Source organism: Podarcis cretensis (genome assembly GCF_951804945.1).
Source record: "Podarcis cretensis genome assembly, chromosome: 15".
In the NCBI taxonomy this organism is placed as follows: Eukaryota; Metazoa; Chordata; class Lepidosauria; order Squamata; family Lacertidae; genus Podarcis; species Podarcis cretensis.
Genome location: NC_137185.1, coordinates 38,452,011 through 38,471,414, shown reverse-complemented (window position 1 = coordinate 38,471,414; position 19,404 = coordinate 38,452,011). Strand labels below are relative to the sequence as shown.

Sequence of the window (19,404 nt, the reverse complement as noted above, 5' to 3'; positions counted from 1 at the left end):
CAGGTGTAAAGCAAGTCAGCCACGCCACATAAAGGCAAACTAAACGGGGATACATACTGGTTCCAAACTATGGTTCGTTGTTGGAAAGATCAAGTTCCGCTCCCCCTTGGTTCCATTTGTATACTGACAGGTCTGCATCATGCCTCACCCTCTTTCATATTCCAAGTTTCTGTATTGTTCAAGTGTTTCCTCTGTGGCAATAAGCAAGTCTTTAAGGTTATCTTGCTGAGGGCAGCAACCAATTGCCCAGTGCAGCTCCTTTAGCAAGACAGGACATGACCCTTGATTCAGCTTACTTAGTCAGATGCCAGAAGAGTGTGACAGTAGGGATGGGGGTTGAAATTCAATTTTGGTTTTTGTAATCTTGGTAACTTAGTAATTTGCACTTCCTGAAATGATAAGAGAACCAAAACACTGCTAGCATTCAAAATTTGCACTTCTCCCAGTTTTGTGACACGGTTCTTCAATCAAATAACGGGTGCACTAGGGGAGTGTGGGAAAACAAATGCATGTATTTGTGAAAATAACATACAAAAATGAATTGTTCTCACGCAAAATTGCTTACTAAAGTGTGCATCTTAGGAGGAATTTGCACTAAAATGCTGATGAATTTTTATGAAGACTTTAAAAAAAAAGAAAACATCAGCAAGATGATGTGGAAACTTTTAGCTGGAGTCAGACAACCACACACTGAAAGTCATACCATTGGTCCAGTCTACAATAACAGGCAGTAGCCCTTTAGGGTTTCCAACAGCAGATTTCCCCAGCTCTACCTGGAGATGTTGTGACCTGAACCCAAGACCTTCCTGCATGCAAGGCAGGTGATCCCCCTCTGAGCTATAGAGTCCTTCCCCTCTCTGGGAAGTTGCTTTCTGGGGGAATCAGAGTGCCTTCTATCCAGAAGTCCTGCTTGTACGATTGCTCATAAAAAATAATAATTACAAATGCAAACGACTCTCCAGTTCCAAAGGAAACCAAGTAGAGTAGCCCAAGCGTTGGGCAGCTCTCCTCTCAGAGAAGCGGAGAACATGTGGCCCCATTTTACATAGACTCTTTGTGGCAGGGAGCATCCAGCAAGACCATTTAGAGCGTCTTAAGCTTCACACCTAACAATCTGGTTGGTGACACTGACTGTGCTCCCCTGGGTACTCATTGCAGCAAATTACCTGCTTTAAGTATTAAGAAGGGGTGGCAGTGGCGGATGGGGGGAGAGCCGTTTAATTTTAGATTGGAGACGTTAGTAGCTGAGCCCCGGGGGTTGCCATGGAAACTAGGCATTGGTTGCCATTTCTCCCTTCCCACCTCTAAGTAATTAGGTAGCGAACCTCCCCGCAGGAGGAAAATAGGACTGGAGCTCAAAATCACATTTGAGCAATTTCACCATCATGTGGGAAATCTTCTGTTAACACACAGTTTCACCTTTCGGAAGGTAAGCTGCTTGCCACTTTATAAACTCACGATATCCCTGGCAGACAGTGCAGGAGAAGACGCTGGGGTATGCCTTCCTGGTGGCATGTTTAAATGTCCTTCCTCCATCAGTCCTGGAGGGAAGATATACAAATACCCCAAACCACAAGCACAAGTGCCCCTACAGCTCTGGAGAGCTCGAGTCAGTGACTCATGTCCTCCTGTACTCCTTTGGTCGTGGCATGGATAGATAGATAAAACTTTATTTGCATTTGCTAATAGCCATAGCAACAGTAAAACATTACAGTATACGCAGAAAAGGAAATTTGATATAAGAGCACAATTTAAAGTCCTGAATCAGCAGTCAGTTAGTGGCCCTTTTTCTGATTGCCCCAGCTATGAACCTAGCAACCTTTGCTGTTATCTGCTCATTTTGATCTGATAGAAGAAAGGGCATTGTAGCAGTGGTTGAGCGCCCTGGGGTGCTTAATACACGTGGGGTGATGATCTCGTTCCTCAGGTCTTTGTAGACAGTACAAGACAGGAGGACGCGTGCCACTGTTTTGGTGCTACCGTCTCCACAGGGGCAAAGACGTTTCTCAGGCGGAATCTTTTGGAATCGACCCTCAAGTACCACAGATGGCAAAACATCCAGTCTTACAAGTGTAAAAGCATGTCTGTATTTTGGGATAATAAGTTTGTGCAGCTATGGGGCCAGAGAATCAAAATGGAGAGGTGGAAAATGAACATACCAAGGGCAGAATTTCCTTATAGTGGCCAGGTTGTTCTAATGGTCGTGGCATATGTGAAATCTCTACTGAACCCTTCTTATAAAATCTGCCAGGAGTTGCACGTCTCTCAACTCCGTTCAGCTCGACACGCATCTCTCACTCTCAGTGTGGCCAAATACTGTGCTGCAGTAAACAAAATCCACCAGGAACTGATTCCAAGCACTCCCTGGAATCTCTGACAGGACCACATGTTTTAAGCTGCTGGTGCCCATCATATTTTACTCTATGTTGTTGTTTATCAACCTCATTTCATTTCATGACTCTTTTGTGTTTTGTGTGATACTGATTTGGATTCCTTGGTACTACTCATTGACTTCAACAATCAAGATTTGATAGAATGTGCTGCTGAGCTATGCATCCCAGCCAGGACGCAAGGCAGAAATCTCATAATTCTATGGCTGGTGGATGTCTGTCCATAACACCTCTCCTATCTGCCTTACATGCCTGCCCGTGTCTGCAGTTTCTAGTAGTTAGTACCTTCCCTCTGCAGTCTCCAATGAAACAACAAGCTCAAGGTGGGGTGGGAGCGGAAACAGACCCTTGCCAGCTTCATTAATGCCACTTCTCAGGGGGTTTTTTAAAACATAAATATAAAAGTATTACAATTCACATGGCAGTATACAGTGGTAAAGGTAAAGGGACCCCTGACCATTAGGTCCAGTCCAGACTCTGGGGTTGTGGCGCTCATCTCGCTTTATTGGCCGAGGGAGCAAGCTTCCGGGTCATGTGGCCAGCATGACTAAGCCGCTTCTGGCGAACCAGAGCAGCGCACGGAAATGCCGTTTACCTTCCTACCTTCCTTGCACTTTGACATGCTTTTGAACTGCTAGGTTGGCAGGAGCAGGGACTGAGCGACGGGAGCTCACCCCGTCACGGGGATTCGAACTGCCGACCTTCTGATCGGCAAGCCCTAGGCTCTGTGGTTTAACCCACACCTCGGGTTAAAAACTTAATTCGTTCTGGAGGTCCATTCTTAACCTGAAACTGTTCTTAACCTGAGGTACCACTTTAACTAATGGGGCCTCCCGCTGCCGTCGCACGATTTCTGTTCTCATCCTGAAGCAAAGTTCTTAACCCGAGGTACGATTTCTGGGTTAGTGGAGTCTGTAACCTGAAGCGTCTGTAACCCGAGGTACCACTGTATTCCATTTCCCCAATGTTCCCTTAATTTTTAATTTCTGCATTATATTTGAGCTACAAAAGCCACTTCTGGAAATCAAGTGGAAGTTTAGGGCTCAGTTCTGTGTCAATGCTTCCAGGAAATCTATCTGCAACCCCATTAATCCACAAAATTGTGGGAGTAAAGTGATGAAATTTGCGGTGGCACGCCAACACAGAGTTCTTTCTTGCTGTTTCCATGGGGGAATTGTGGGGCAACAGAAGCACTGCCCAATGTTGCATGTTGTTGTATCACACTAGACACCATGGTGTGAATGAAAAGAGTGTGACAGAGAATCATAGAATTGTAGGGTTGGAAGGGACCACGAAGATCATCTAGTCCAACCCCCTGCAATGCCACAATTTTTTGCCCAAAGATTAAGAGTCTCATGCTCTACCGACTGAGCTGGTATACTGCAGGTATAGCAGTGTGAAAGGGTCATTAGACACAGGCACTAGCATTCTAATCAGGCATCATAATCACGTCTGAACGCACCCTTTGTGAATCAATGGTTAGGGCTGACCCAATCAGCCAATCAGCCAATCCCCTCTGCTGGAGAACAGAACTCTGTATGCCTCGTGACCTGCCCTTGACCCATCACTAAGATGCAGTGAAGGATGCTAACCCATTACAGTGGTGCCCCGCAAGACGAATGCCTCGCAAGACAGAAAACCCGCTAGACGAAAGGGTTTTCCATTTTGGAGGTGCTTCGCAAAAAGAATTTCCTATGGGCTTGCTTCGCAAGACGAAAATGTCTTGCGAGTTCCTGCGGGGGTTTTTTCCTTCCCCCCCCCTTTTTCTAAGCCGCTAAGCCGCTTATCCGCTAAGCCGCTAAGCCGCTAAAAGCTGCTTTTATGGATTCTTTTCGTCTTGCGAGGCACCACTGTACTAGTGTTGAAGCAAGATTCAGCTGCCATTCTGGTTGGCTTCTGAATATGGAATGGGGAGAGTGTACCACTTTGTCCTTGCCCCTCAGGCAGCAAAATGTCTTGAGCCAGCTCTGCCAATGGAGCTGTACAGTTCACCTGCATGTCTGGGGTTGGGGTTAAGGGTTGGGAGAACAGTGAAGGAAATAGCCATAGTGCAGAGATGGGGGGGGGGAGAGGGGGAGGAGTCATGAAAAAGAAGGTGGTTATTGTTGCTAATTTATTTAATGGAGTTATTAAGCCAGGTTTTCAAAAAGCAGATTACAGTGTACTCTAAAACAAAGAGTAAAAAGCTAACTAACTAACAACCCATAAATGCAGGGCTGTATGCAACTGACTTCTACTCAGAGTAAACTCACTGAAATGAATGAGTTCTAAGTTAGACATGCCTAATAATTGCAGAGGGTCTATTATGAGTAAGACTAGCACAGGCTACAACTCACAATCAACAATATTCAGGACCTGAGCCACTAATAGAAAAAATAAGAGGAGCAGCAGATAAAAGCGCAATATGACAAAATCAACCAAGTGCAGACTGGATTAAATAAGCCTTTGGCCAGCAAAGGGGAGTGGAATACTTTCCAGGAGAGGCAATTCCAAAAATTTGGTGCCACCCTATAAAAGGTCTTGTCCCTGGTCTCACTTCATAAGAATGCTGTGTGTGCCTGTTAGTAGTAATTAAAGAGAGACTCTCCAAGGTGGGAAAAGATTCTCAGATGTGGTTCCAATGCACATCTGAGAATACATTATTTAATTATTCTCTCTTTCAACTGTGTAATGGATTTTTAAACTGCCTTTCAAGAACAATTATCTTCCCAAGGCAGACTAGCAGCTGTTCACAGGGGACGTGAGAAATGCAGGGTGCTTGCAGTGGAACCTTTCAGCATGGCCATCAATAGGCTGAATAACCTGATACTTGTGTATTTAAGTGGCATTTCTATCTTTCACACATGCTCACAGACAGCAGGTTGGGAGAGGCACAAAAGTATCTTAAGTGCCATGTGTGAAATATTCCTAAATCCCGGTGGGAGTACAGTGTCTGACACGTCCATAACTGAAAGCTCTTGGCTACATCTGAGCCTCCTTGGCAGATATCTTTCCTGTTTCATGGCACTTAACGCCCACTGCAGGGATTTCTGAACAAGCATGGTTGGCAATGGAAGAAGATGCATGCAGAGGAAGGATGGGGCAAGCGAGGCAGAGGAAAAATGCAGGAAGGGAAGAAGAGCCAGATAGCATCATAGCTCTCAAGGGTATTCCATTGTTCTAGGGACAATCTGGGAGAGGGCATTGCTGTAAAGAAGGAAAAGAGTTTTTGTGGGGTGGGGTGGGAAGCTGCAAATCTAGAAACAGTTCAGTCCAATTCCTAAAAATAATCTGAGTCTTGCAGCGCTGTGTTCATGGGACTTACTCTCTGGTAAGAACCTATAAGATTGCAATCTTAACAAGTTGAGCAAAGAACCCTGCGGGCTCAGATCACAAGTCCATATAGACCGGCATCCTGGCTCCAAAATTTGCCAGCAATTTCTGCTGTTCTCTCAGTGGCAGCTTAACTGAATAGCTTCCCATACCCTTGAACTTTGTCTCCCCTTGCAAACCCATATTATCCCCAAATGCAATGCCAATTTTCAGATGGTAGAAAACAATTTTTCCATAGGTTGTAGATCCCACTCTCAAAGGCTAGATTTAAGAATTACTTTATTCTTTTGCTGAGTCCATTATGGAATGTGTGCTTTTTTCTTCAGTTACAAGATGAAATGAACAGTTTTATCAGAAGTGCAAACTGACACAGAAAGATTTGCTAGAGTTATTAATTTTACTCTTTCCCTTGTAAGCCATAGTTATAGTTAAACATGGAACACAGCACATCGTACAAGCAGGTTTATTGCAGAGAAGCGCGTCTATTGGACCAGTGGAGGCAGCAGCAGCCACCACCAATGTCTTGTAAATGTCAATTACAACATCTAAATGTGCTCTGCAATTTTCACGCCGAATTAGAGGACCTATAACACCATCTCCTTGCATATGAGATATGGCAGCCAGCCAAGCGCATCCATCACGCATCCGTGTGAGACCTCAAATCAATTCCCCTTTCAAAAATTCTCTTGCAGGCAAAGGGCTGTGCAGTATTTCATGGGGATGAAGAGGTGCTCACCAGAGATTTGTCTTGCAGAGAAAGAGGCTGATAATTAAAGCACCTCCATAGTCTTCCTACATCGCTGCCTATATTTAAGACTGTGAAAAAGACCCAGAGGAGTCTGTAGCCAATGCCCCTTCCCACACAGAATAAATTAAAATATGGTTGCTATGCTGAAGAGGAGGCGGTCCCTGTTCCTAGATTTATTTATTCAGTTTCGCTAACAGGCTCATAACTGGTCTTTAAAGAAAGAGTCTTCACAAAGTGGCTTATAATCCATACATCTACATATCTCAAAACATGGCTGATTAAATATAATTTAAAACAATTTTAAGTATCAATTTCATAACAGTATGTTTTAAAATAAACAGCACAAGAACAGCAATGGCCCAGCATGGATTAAATCAGCTTTCCTGATTCAAATAAAAGCATGCATGGTTTGGAACAGGGACGTCCAACAGGTAAATTGTGATCTACCGGTAGATCACTGGACGTCTGTGGTAGATCACTGGCTCCCCCCAATGAAGCTCAACAAGTTTGGCTCCCTTAAAAAGAGCTCAACATCTTTGCCCTGCACCCCCCAAAACTGGGGCTTTTCTCCTCCCCCCAAAAATCTCAACAACTCTGACCTGAACCCATAAAAAACAGCGCTTTCTTTCCTAAAATAAAGCTCATCAACTTTGACCTGAACCCCCCAAAAGGGAGTAGATCACTGTCAGTTTTTAACTCTGTGAGTAGATCGCAGTCTCTTGGGAGTTGGCCATCCCTGGTTTAGAAAAAATGGATAATTCCTCCCCCCACTTCCTGACTCCCTGCCAGTTATATTACAACTTGGAGTCACCCAATGAAATTGACTGGCCATTAATTCAGAGCAGACAAAACAAGTACAGTGCTGCCTCGCAAGACGAAATTAATCCGTTCCGTGAGGCTCTTCGTATAGCGGTTTTTTTGTCTTACGAAGCAAGCCCATTGACAGTTTAGCGGATTAGCGCTATTAGCAGTTTAGCGGCTTTTAGCGATCCGCTGTTAAGCGGCTTACCAGCGGATCAGCTGATAAGCGGCTTAGCGGCTTAGGAAAAGGGGGGGGAAGGGAAAAAACCCCGCAGGAACTCGCAAGACATTTTCGTCTTGCGAAGCAAGCCCATAGGGAAATTCATTTTGCGAAGCGCCTCCAAAACGGAAAACCCATTCGTCTAGCGGGTTTTCCGTCTTGCGAGGCGTTCGTCTTGCGGGGCACCACTGTATCTCTTAGCAGACTGATATGCCTCACTGCTGCAAGATATGATGGTGGTCACTGGCACTGATAGCTTTACAGGGGACTAGCCCTATTCTCCGTAAATTTGCCTGCCAATGGCTTTTGGCTAGGATATCGTAAACCTTCATGTTCAGAGGCTATCCATCTCTGAATACCACTTTCTGGGAGAGGAGCCTTTGGGGCTTCCTGGAGGCTTCTGACAAAGCACTGAGGGAAGCAGGCAGCTGCAGAATGAGAGGGAACTTTGGTTTGGTCCAGAAGGGCTCATCTTATGACAAGGGTGGGGTAATTTGTTCGGGCCACATTCCCTCATGGGCAATTTTCTGGGGGCTGCATCGCAGTGGTGGGTTTCGCCAGAGTCAAAAAGTGAGCAAGGCCAGAAACCAATGTGGTGGAAAGATGCATGTGACCAACCAGCCAAGCAAATGCTAGAGGTTTTTTTTCTAGACTCTCTTCTTTCCATGGAAGGGACCTGGAGAGGAATTGTGGGCTGGGGAGACTCCCAAGGGCTAGACAGAAAAGCTCGCTGGCCATATTCAGGTCTTGGGCCCAAAGTCCCATACCCCTTGCCTTACGGCCTTATTTTTTATCTTCTGACCTTCCACACAGGCTAGCATAACATTCCCCTAGAAAGACTGCCATCTTTGCTCCACGGAACAGGCTGCTCTTTCACGTCACTGGCACAGCGTCTCCCTGCCTAAATGCAGCATCCAGCCCACATAAGAACACATTCCTTCTGTAGCAAATTTAGAAATGAAGTAATGGGAGGTGGGTGGTGGGGAGAAACGTTTCGCCTGGCACGTAACTGGTCCTTGAAACTTGTTGCTATGGAATGGAACAATGCCTGAGAAGGCTACCCATGTTAAATAATACATCCATTAACCAATGGTTCGCTCTGAGCACTCCTATGTCAAGATGATGATGATGATGATGATGATGGTGATAATAATAATAATAATAATAATAATAATAATAATAATTTATTTCTATCCCGCCCTCCCCAACCGAAGCTGGGCTCAGAGCGGCTATCAACAATAAAAGTAACTCAGCATTCTAAAATCAATTCATTCTAAAATCAATTCAGAATCAAATTAATGGCAACCGTTGGGCTAGAGTTCTATGAGGATTACCAAAGGAGGGGGTCAGACTGTGCCTTGGCCAAAGGCCTGGTGGAACAGCTCTGTCTTGCAGGCCCTGTGGAAAGATGTCAAGTCCCGCAGGGCCCTAGTCTCTTGTGACAGAGTGTTCCACCAGATCAGGGCCACAGACGAAAAAGCCCTGGCTCTGGTTGAGGCCAGCCTAACCTCCCTGTGGCCCGGGATCTCCAAGATGTTTTTGTTTGAAGACCGTAAGGTCCTCCATACCAGGAGAGGCGGTCCCATAGGTATGAGGGTCCTAGGCTGTATAGGGCTTTAAAGGTTAAAACCAGCACCTTAAACCTGATCCTGTACTCCACCAGGAGCCAGTGCAGCTGGCATAGCACCGGGTGAATGTGATCCCGCGCCGAGGACCCTGTAAGGAGTCTTGCCGCGGCATTCTGCACCCGCTGGAGTTTCTGGGTCAGTCTCAAGGGCAGCCCCACGTTGAGTGAGTTACAATAATCAAGTCTGGATGTGACCGTTGCGTGGATCACAGTGGCTAGGTCAGGGTGAGAGAGGTAAGGAGCCAACTGCTTAGCTTGGCAGAGATGACAAATGTATCCTTTATTTTGGATTGACTCCTGCAATGTGCTTTGCGTGGGGCTGCCTTTAAAGATGCACTCACTGATTGCCTCCCATTGGCTATGGAGAGGATGCTATGTCCTGGTCCTATGCTAGATTCCAGGGAGAAGGGAGCTAGTAGGCTGGAGGGGAGGTGAGGTAGGGCTGCTCAGAAGATGCAGGACTGCAGACAACTTTGAGTGACCAACTTGCTCCAACAAGGGTTGGGAGCTAAGGCTCTGGCATCAAACTATGTCCTCCAAGCTCCACCTGTCCCATGGAGAACTTCAGGGCCTGAAAGGGTTAACCCCCGGCCTGAAGAATCATAGAATCATAGAGTTGGAAGAGACCACAAGGGCCATCGTGTCCAACCCCCTGCCAAGCAGGAAACACCATCAGAGCACTCCTGACATATGGTTGTCAAGCCTCTGCTTAAAGACCTTCAAAGAAGGAGACTCCACCACACTCCTTGGCAGCAAATTCCACTGTCGAACAGCTCTTCTGTTCTCCTCTGTTCCAAATCCTCCTCTGTTCCATAGCCTCCCTCCTGGTGCATCCTTTGTGCCACTGATGGGAGGCTCAGGAGAAGGCCTTGGTGGTCTACCAGATTCCTCTGGTGGATCCTGTCCCCCAGCCTCAGTCTCAATGGTCCCCTGATCTTCAGGAGCTGCCTCAGAGTCCTGAACCTGATCCTGCTTCTCAGCCGCTGCCTCTGCTGCCAGATTCAGGGGTCATCATGACACAGGCAGGTTTTGCAACCAGGATTCAACCATGGCTGGCAACCGTGGTTTTCTGGGCAACCTCAAACCATCATTTCCTGCAAACTACAGCTTGCTACCATTTTGGAAAGAGAGAACAGCACAGGATGAGAGGAGGGAGGGAGCCCAGAAACAGACCTGAGTCTCACAGAAGCACAGAGCTAGAGGGAGGGTGCCTTTAGTGCACCTCATTCAGTCTCCTGCTCAGTGAAAGCAATTCAGTGCTCTAGCATCCCCAACAGATGGCTGCCCAGTGTTTTTCTGAGGATCTCCAGGAAGGAAGAGCTCACCATCTCTCTGGGTAATTGGCTTTGCTGTTGAACTGCTCTTACCATCAAGGCACTTTTAATGTTCAACCAAAATCTGCACTCCTAGAAAAGCAACTGCCAGAAAGGGAAGTCCCGCCTACATTATGGGCCAAGGGACCCTCTAGATACTGCGGAACTCCAATTCCAATCAGTTCCAGCCAAGCTGGCCAATTGTCAGGTATGATGGGAGTTGTAGTCCAACAACATTTGGAAAGCCAGGTCCTGGTTTTCATTAAAGGCACATAAGCCCTTAAAATGTATTTGTTGTTTAATTTTTTTTTTTTTTTACCTTTTGGCTCCCCAGGTGGACTTCCAAGATATAGAAAGATATGTTAAAACAATCACACACACACACACCCATACCCTGGGGAGAGGGGAAGAAGATTAAACCCTCAAACATAGAAAATGGTTTTCACAGACTGTTGAAATGCCAATAAGGAGAGGTTGTCCTCTACCAATTTCAGTTTCTCTCAGTTTATCATTTTTGCAATCTTAAGTTCGGTTCTACACATTTCCACATCAGTCTGCATTTTTTAAGTAGTCTCATGAAAATTGATCAGCAGTTTAATGCAAATCTCTCCTAAAACACACATATTTTATGCCATTTTGCCTAATATACACATTTTTGTAATGCAATGTTTCCTTGCTTAATGCATTTTTTAATGCTATTTTCTGTAATATGTGCATTTTGAGGCATACTTTACCTTCAGTATATGCATTTTAGTTCACATTATTTGGCAGGAGAATTGCATTGCAAAATTTGGTGAAGTGTCAATTTCAAGGGAAGGCTGCATTTCCACTTTTGCATGTGTTGGAACTCATTAATTTGGTAGGTTCACCTTTAAATGCAAAGTGAATCTCATTTCTTCCCAGTCCTTGCTCCTGGGGTTCATGTTCCACTAACCTGGATCATGTTCCACTTCCACCACCAAGAAGACCATATCCCAGTCAAGTGAGCCTCTGATGGCATGGAGAGGTAGAGCTAAGTGCCTATCTGTGCAAGGAAAGCAGAAATTGTATTTCTGCAAGCAACAAAAGCAAACTCTACTAATCAGATCTCAAAATAAACAAAAGAATGACACAGGAAAAACAACAACAGAATGGAAGCACATAAAAGGATGTCAGAGAAAAAGGATTAGTGTGGAAGAAGCAAACTAGGGCTTGGACATTCAACCAAGGTCAAACAATTTCTTTGCTTCATCTTGCGCCGGGGCTCATGTTCAGCTTACAGCATTCTCTTCCCTCTTCCCTTCCGAATCCGGTAACTTTAAAGCTGCTAGTTTCCAAGCAGAAGACTACTGTTCATCAACCTCCCACCATGTTTCAGCCCTGCCTGCCAGTGACTAACGTGGTGGCACAGCAAGCTAAACCCAATTTTAGCAGCTTGCAGTGCCAAGCAGAGGGTGTGTTGTCAAGAACTGGGGCTGCCTCAAACAGAGAACCGGGTGGTTTCGGCAGCCAGCGAGCTGCCAGGATGGAGGGTACAGTACAGCACGGCTGGGATGCGCAAGACTCGGGGGGACAGTGTGTGCTGTTCTGGTTACACACACTCAACCAAGTGCTATCCAGCTGCTTCCACTTTGAGACTAGAAGCTGTGCTTCCATCTAAAACCAGAGTCGCTTTGCACACATGCCAGACAGAAAGGGAAATCATTTTGCATCTGGTGCGCTGTGCCATTTGTGTTAAACCCTTTGCAGCCTGAGGGCCACATTCCCTCCTGAGAACCCTCCAGGGGCCACAGGATGCACGTGGTGGGTGGGTCCAGAGGCAAAAATGAATGAGAACGTTACTTTTGCATGATGGGCTCATTTCTGCAAATACTTACATCACCTCTCTGTCCACCTCCACCCAGGCAAGCAAGAAGCAGTATTAGCAGCCAAGGAGAGTGCAAAGCAGAAATGTGGCCTAGGAAGACCACTGGAGAGAGTTTCAAGGGCCAAACAGAGAGACCTGGAGGGCCACATTTGCTCCCTGGGCCTGAGGTTCCCCACCCATGTTTTAAACCATGCTTATGCCCCACTTCTTTTCCTTGTCCCATAATTCACCAGATCTCCGATTTCACACCATCTATCATTTTACCATACATTCATTTCAGCAGTGTTTGAAATTAGCCATCCTACACCAAACAGCTCCGTCCCTTGTCATCCATGCACAAATGCCTGCAGGGAGCAAGTCTCTGTGTGGATAGTTACATGAGCAAAGGCTTCCTCCAGGCAACCTGGAACCCTGCGCAATCAGGATTCCAAGTCAACGCGCAAGCATTGCGCATGCAGCTGTGTGCAGAAAGGACCTCCAATTACAGATATTCATGCTGTTTGCGCTGGGGTAAAGCTAACCAGCGCAGCCCCTGCATGTCAGGAAAAGCATGCAAAGAAGACTGCTGCCTGTTTCTATGCAGCCAGCTGCAGCCGGGGGGAAAACTGCTGTTCTTCAAAAGACAGCTATTTCCAAAACAAGGTATTACTGTGTCCTCAGAGCTCCAGAGACATTTGCACAGGAGGTCACAGAGACATCCCATGAGCTGCTAGCCAATGCCGGCCAAAAATCAAAACCATTTGCAAACAATGCCTGGCCGGTTCAATTGCTGTGCCTGAAGCAAACCTTGGCAAACCACACTCCAGCAATAATTATGAAGTGAGGTATTCAGCTCGCATCTGGCACTACTCTATCAGGAATTCTAGATAGCACAGCCTCATTAGGACTTTTGTTCCAGGTGGTGCGCTCCACGGAAACCACATCTGCGCTAACTCCTACCTATCATGTTGCACCCTCCTCTTAATGCATTTGAAAAACACAATGATCACAAGGTCCTCGCTTTGGCTCTGATCACACCCCCTCCACCTCCAGGGAGAGGCCTTAAGTCACAAAGGCTGCTTGCAGTTGAGTCTTAAAAACCCTTTTCAGTTTCCCTTTTATTTCCCCCATTCCTCAAAAATATGGATCAAGGCAAAACAAGGAATGATGGGAGCTGGCCTGATGTTTGTGAACAAGAACTGGAGCTCAGCGGAAGAGAGCATGTTTTGCATGAAAACAGTTCCAGGTCCGATCCCAGTTAAAAGGATTAGATAGCAGCTGGTGATGGGAAAAGGCTCTTTGGCTGAAACCCTGGGAAGCTGCTGCCAGTTAGGGCAGAAAATACAGGCTAGATGACTGAATAGTGTGATCTGGGAAAAGAGAACTTTCTATGACCAACAGGGGCCAGGGTGGATTTAGAGCTGTGTGTCCAGCGCATGCACTGGCCGTTGAGCCGAGCAAAGCCTGATAAGCAAGGCGCTGGACTTTGGGAAGGGGGCACAAGGCTCTGACAGGGTCTTCGGGTCCTCCTGTCTCCTTCCCAAAACCTACTTAGCACTTTCCCAGCTTTGGGTAGGAGGTGGGAGGGATTTAGGACTCTGCCATATCCCCAAGCCTATCACTACAGGGTCTAAACTCAATTGGAATGGATCAGGCATAGGCAAACTCAGCTGTAATGGTTGCGAGGGGGTTACTTGTGCGTAAATAGCCTTCAGATTAGTTAGATTGCTTGCTCCATCATGTTTAGGGTTAGAGCTCGCCCTCCGTGACCTGTTAGTCACTTGCAGAATCCGTCAGTGGGCGTTTCTTGAATCTCTTCCAGCATAAAAGCTGTTTGACCCCAAGTCTCCTCCTATGTTCCCTGCGCGGAACGCGTCTGCGCAAGTAAGGGGAAGGCAGGGGCGTGCCAGCGCTCTCTCCGCTAGTTTCGGTTGAAGGGTCTTGGAGCCCTGACACCGATTCCTCTATCTCCCTCTCCTCTCTATTGGTGTCACGCTGAATTCCTTCCCCCTTGCTGGTTCCCTCCCCGGCATCGCTCTGGAGCCCTGCCTCCGCTTCTCGCTCTGATGTCAGTTCCCTGACATCAGCCCTCCAGATGTTTTGGGACTACAACTCCCATCATCCCTAGCTAACAGGACCAGTGGTCAGGGATGATGGGAAATGTAGTCTCAAAACATCTGGAGGGCCGAGTTTGCCTAGGCCTGGAATGGAAGGATTCAGGTCCGAAAGGCAAAAGTTGTGTCATGAAGCAGAAACAATGGCTCTGCAACCATCTTGCCACCAGGTAGAAGGAATAGGGTGTCATCTCAGTAGGGCTACATCTGGTGGGGGCTGGTCCATTACAGCCCTGCTAGGTTTCAGTGGTTCCCTTGTAGAAATCAGCACAGAGGAAGATGGGGACAAAACTAGAATTTGTTGTCATTGGCTCTGGCTTCCACCTACTGTTTGGGTTCCCTGCCTCCAACCCCGCCAATCACAATGGGTACCAGCCACTACTTCACAATTGTAAGGGAAGTGTACCTCCCAGATGATGATCTTACCCCACCAGTGCCGGGAGTTTGGATTTCCTCTATGGGAAAGTTTTTGGTGGTCAAAGAACAGGCAAAAGGAAAGGAGTAGGACAGCATATGCTTTCCATGCTGAAGGTCCCAGGCTCAGTCCCTCACAGTGATGGGATGGGAGTCTTTGCAGACGGAAGCCTTGGAAAGCTGCTGCCAGCCAGTGTGGACAATACCAAGGTAGACTTGGTGTAAGACAACTCCCTACTTTCTCTCTGTTTAGGACTTATCCAGATGGTGTAAAACAACTACCACCAGATTTTCTCCATAGCACTGTACTTCGAAATTTAACATTAAAGAGCTTTTACAATGTGTATAGCATTTCTTCTCACAATGCAAATCCATACATGCCTTGTACAGGCTTGTATCAAATTCTAGTCCTACTCAGAGTAGACCCACTGATATTAAGAAACATGACCAAATTAAAGTCATTAATTCCAATGAATTACTCCAGATAGAAGTTGGTTGGATATGATCCTACATCTCATTCAGTTTAATGAGGCTTATTCCCTAGTAAATGGGCTTAGGACGGCCGCACTGGTTCCCTGATGCGAAAATTAGTGGATAGACAACAAAAATTGCTTTGTTTCCGAGACTTGGGAGAAGAGTTGGTGGAAGAAGATTGGAAGAAATTTAAAGACTACCTGCAGAAACACTGTAAAATTAATGAATGTTAAAATGATGTTGGATTGAAAATAAGTGGTATTAGCAACGAAGTTAAAAAGAGTATGCAAAAGTGAATTGATAATGGGTGAAAATATAGAGTTTTAACACGTTAAGATATAGAGTTAAGATAATTGAAAGAGGGTAAGGATTTGCTGATTTGATTATATTAATGGGAATACAAAAACGGGAGGTGTGAGGAGGTCAAAGAAACAAGCTAATGAGTTTATAGTTATAAAAAAAAGTGGATTTGTTTTAACTTTTTTTGTTTATTTTTCTTGTTCTTTGTTCTTTGTATTTTGTATCTTTTCTTTTTTTCTGTTTTATTATGTATTTTTGTATGTATGAATCTGTAAAACCTTAATAAATATTCTTAAAAAAACAAAAAAACAAAAATTGCTTTGTTGCAGAATATGATGGTGCTGATGAGTATTCAAGCACTGGAATTCTATGGGGCATAAATATTTTTTTAAAAAACCATCTCTCTCTCTCTCTCTCTCTCCCTCTCCACTCCAAGTTTACAAAACAAATCAGATAAATACACATGTCATGAACTTAAGTAGCCTCAGACTCTGCACATGAAGAAGGATGTGAAACATTCAGCAGCAGCAGCAGTATGATCTCCTGTCTGTCTGTAATAAATGACAAGGGGTCCGATGGCAGCAGGGGGGGAAGGTTAGCTCTGCTTCCCGCAGACTGTTGTTGCAATTAAAAGAGAACATCTGGAATGGCCCATTATCTGTTCACTCTGGGTGAAATACATTCAAATGCCTTGGTGAGACTTTGCTAACGGTGAGCACCCTTTCATGAACAATGCATGCTGCAGCGTTTTGCTGGACACCACAGACAGTTGTCTCCTAAGACCTGGGCATTACATTGTGAATGGCCGGAGTATTTTCTGGACAAAAACACACCAGTTTCTCAGATGGCAGTTCTAAGAATGCTTAACTGCAAGTGAGCCCGCTTGAAAACAAAAGGGAACAGCGGGTCTTAAAGTCAGTTCAAATCTGCACCGACCACATCAAGACGATCACAACCTAGGCATGGTACATTTCACCACAAAGGGATTTTTATCACAGGCATGGCATTCCATCTAAGGGGGTCCACTTCCACTAACACATAAAATATGTCACCAAACCAACCAATCAATCAATCTAGAGCTATACCTCTTGGCATGCTGCCACAAACAAGTTTCATTATGTATGCCTGGGGGTGAGTGGGTGGACAGGCACACTGTGGGTGGGGAAGAGAGGAAATCAACAAGAACCACGGTCTTCATCATATTCCCAACATGAACAAATCCACTCTTTCTTCCAGGTCAGCCGTTTTCAGCATTGGTGACAAATTCCAGAGGAGCAGACGTGTTTGTCTGTTGCAGCAAGAACAGCAGAGGTTCCATGTCTGCTATACATTTAAAGTAGTATCATACCACTCTAAAGAATTATGGGGACTGAAGTTTTTTAAGGGTGCTGAGAGCCCCCTCACAGAACTGGAATTCCCAGAGCTCCCTGGGAAGAGGGCTTGATGAATCCCTCTGGGAATTATAGGGAAGGGAATAGGAGCCAGAGTCTTGCGGGACAAAAAGACTAACACATTTACTGTACTGTAAGCCAGAGATTTTCAACCTTTTGGGGTCCACGGCTCCCTTGACCAACTACATTCTTTTTGAGGCACCTCTGTGGGGCTCAGGAGTCCAGTTATATTACCCCTTGCCTGCAGAGCTGGCAGCCTCTCGCCCTTTTATGAACACCTTCCCTTGTGGAGTGTTCCCTCAGCCTCCTCTCCTCTCTCCTTGGGAGTCCTCTGGGCAGCCACAGCTGCCACCCCTGGTCTCTGAGCTGCCCCCCCCCCGTCCCAAGAGAGGTGCCTCCTCACACTGCCCCACAGGGGCCTGGGAAGCGCCCCCCTGGCCAGCCTGGGGAGCTTGTAACCAGAGCTGCAAGCCTTTGGGAGGCAGAGACACGCAAGGACATCAGGGGAGGGTGGGAAGAAAAGAGGGACAGGGGCCAGTGTTCCACACGACACCCCTGACCATCATTCAAGGCACCCCAGGGTGCCACGGCACACTGGTTGAAAACCACTGCTGTAAGCTATTCATGCAACTGGCTCACAACAGCTTATCTTCTGCAACTGGTCTAGAGGTCCAAACACAGCTTGTTCTAGAACTGATGCCATAAAGAAAGAAAGCTGCCCTACCAGCTCAAACAATTTGTCCGTTTATTATTTATTCTCCCTTTTAATCTACTGAATTTAACCTCTTAATGTTACCTATCATCACTTACCCCTATTATCTAGATTCTCTATTATCCCTTTTATCTACTCTGCCAGGAGTTCTCCCGGGTATTCTCTACCACCTGGCTATACAACCCTTTTACCTAGAAATACCCCAAACGAAAGCTGAGACCTTCTGCATGCCAAGCAGGTGCTCTGTCACTGAGGTATGGTCCCTCCCCCTCAGCACTGAGCTATGCTCCCCAAATCATGCCGCCTATTGAAGATACACTGTGTGCAAGTGCCATCAACAAATGCTGGCTATGCCCAGCACCACCGTATTAGAACAGCCCTGAGTCTCGTTATCAGATGCTCGGCGCGACTTGTGCGCCAGGCGTTATTTCTGAAGACATGCACTTCTCCCCTGTGCCCTGAGCAGTCTGCATTCCTGGCACAGGAAACACAATGCTCTCCCAACTGTGAGAACAGCACACCGGGCACAGACTTGTTTTTTTGCGCATACCAATGTGCCGGCACAGGCAGCCCATGTCTGGTGTGGGTGGGTGGGTTCGTTCCTGCAAGAGCTGTCCATGTGCTAAGTTGTTCATTGGACCCACCTTGGGAAGCCGTTGCTACCTACCCAAACCCCTGTGATGTGCGGTGCGCGCGCACGGGGCACATGATGGATGCTGTCTGGTTTTGTCTGTCTGCTTCTGTTTACACAACATGCCCCTTCCCCGCAGGAGACGGCGGTCGGAGCAGCAATCAAAAGCACCCGAATTGGAGCAAGCGTAGCAGCGCACCTGCTTTTTGCGCGCACAAACGTCCCGGGTTCGATCCCCGGCGCGTCTCCAGATAAAGAGTCCGCAACAGAGCCGTGGCCAGCTAGTGCGGACCCTGGCGAGCTAAAATGCTCTGCACTCCCTACGAGGCAGCTCCCGCCGTTTTGTCCCTAATGCGCGACCGAGACGCGCTTCCCAGCCCGGGCTAATCCCACCCCACTCCCCGCGTCCCAGCCTCCTCCCGCCCCGGGCTCGGATCCTGCCTCTCTGCGCGCCGCCCTCACCTGAAGCTGCCTCTTCGCTGCAGCCTGCTGCCACCTCCGGAGCGCCAAGCACGGGCGATCGCGCCGCCGCCGCCGCCTCCTCCTCCTCCTCCTCTCGCCGCGGGCCCGGCCAGGGCTGCTCCTCTCCGCCGCGCCGCCACTTGCACGGAATTGGCGAGGCGGGAGAGGCGCTGCGCGCGCGCGGGCGGGGGAGAGCGGGGAGGGCGGCGCGGCTTTTGCATACGCGGCGCTAATTGGCTGCTCCCTCGACTTTGGGCACGCGGCGAAGGGGAGACGGGCGCGCCTCGGGCGCCTCCGGCAGCTGCCCTGCGCGTGACGGAGAGCAGGGGAAGGACGCGCGGGCGGGGGAGGAGGAAGGGCCTGCAAGCAGAGGAGTCCCCAAGGGGCGGCACGTGCCGGCTGCCCTCGCTGGCAGGGAGGGAGGGAGGGATAGGGACCCATGTGGGATAGAGACGGAGGGCGGGGAAGGGGCTGCGGGGAAGGAGCGCGGGGAAGGAGCCAGGCTGAGCCAGCTTGGCACGCACCACGTCGCCTGCTGGATGTTGTTGTTGTTTGGTCATTTAGTCATGTCCGACTCTTCGTGACCCCCTGGACCTGAGCACGCCAGGCACTCCTGTCTTCCACTGCCTCCCGCAGTTTGGTCAGACTCATGCTGGTAGCTTCGAGAACA

The 19,404-nt window shown here is 47.5% G+C and overlaps 1 protein-coding gene across 2 annotated transcripts in view; it reads right to left on the bottom strand.

Moving 5' to 3' along the window:
• The window catches only part of LZTS1 (leucine zipper tumor suppressor 1), a 51,720-nt gene extending 32,915 nt beyond the window's left edge, over positions 1 to 18,805 (bottom strand). The window contains exon 1 of one of the 2 annotated variants that reach the window (XM_079955057.1): positions 18,735 to 18,805. The gene's annotated coding sequence lies outside the window, so the exon portion shown is untranslated. Of the gene's footprint in view, positions 1 to 1,458; positions 1,550 to 18,734 lie in introns of those variants that run through there. The other variant, XM_079955058.1, reaches the window with a different exon arrangement.
• Between the last annotated feature and the right edge of the window lie 599 nt (positions 18,806 to 19,404).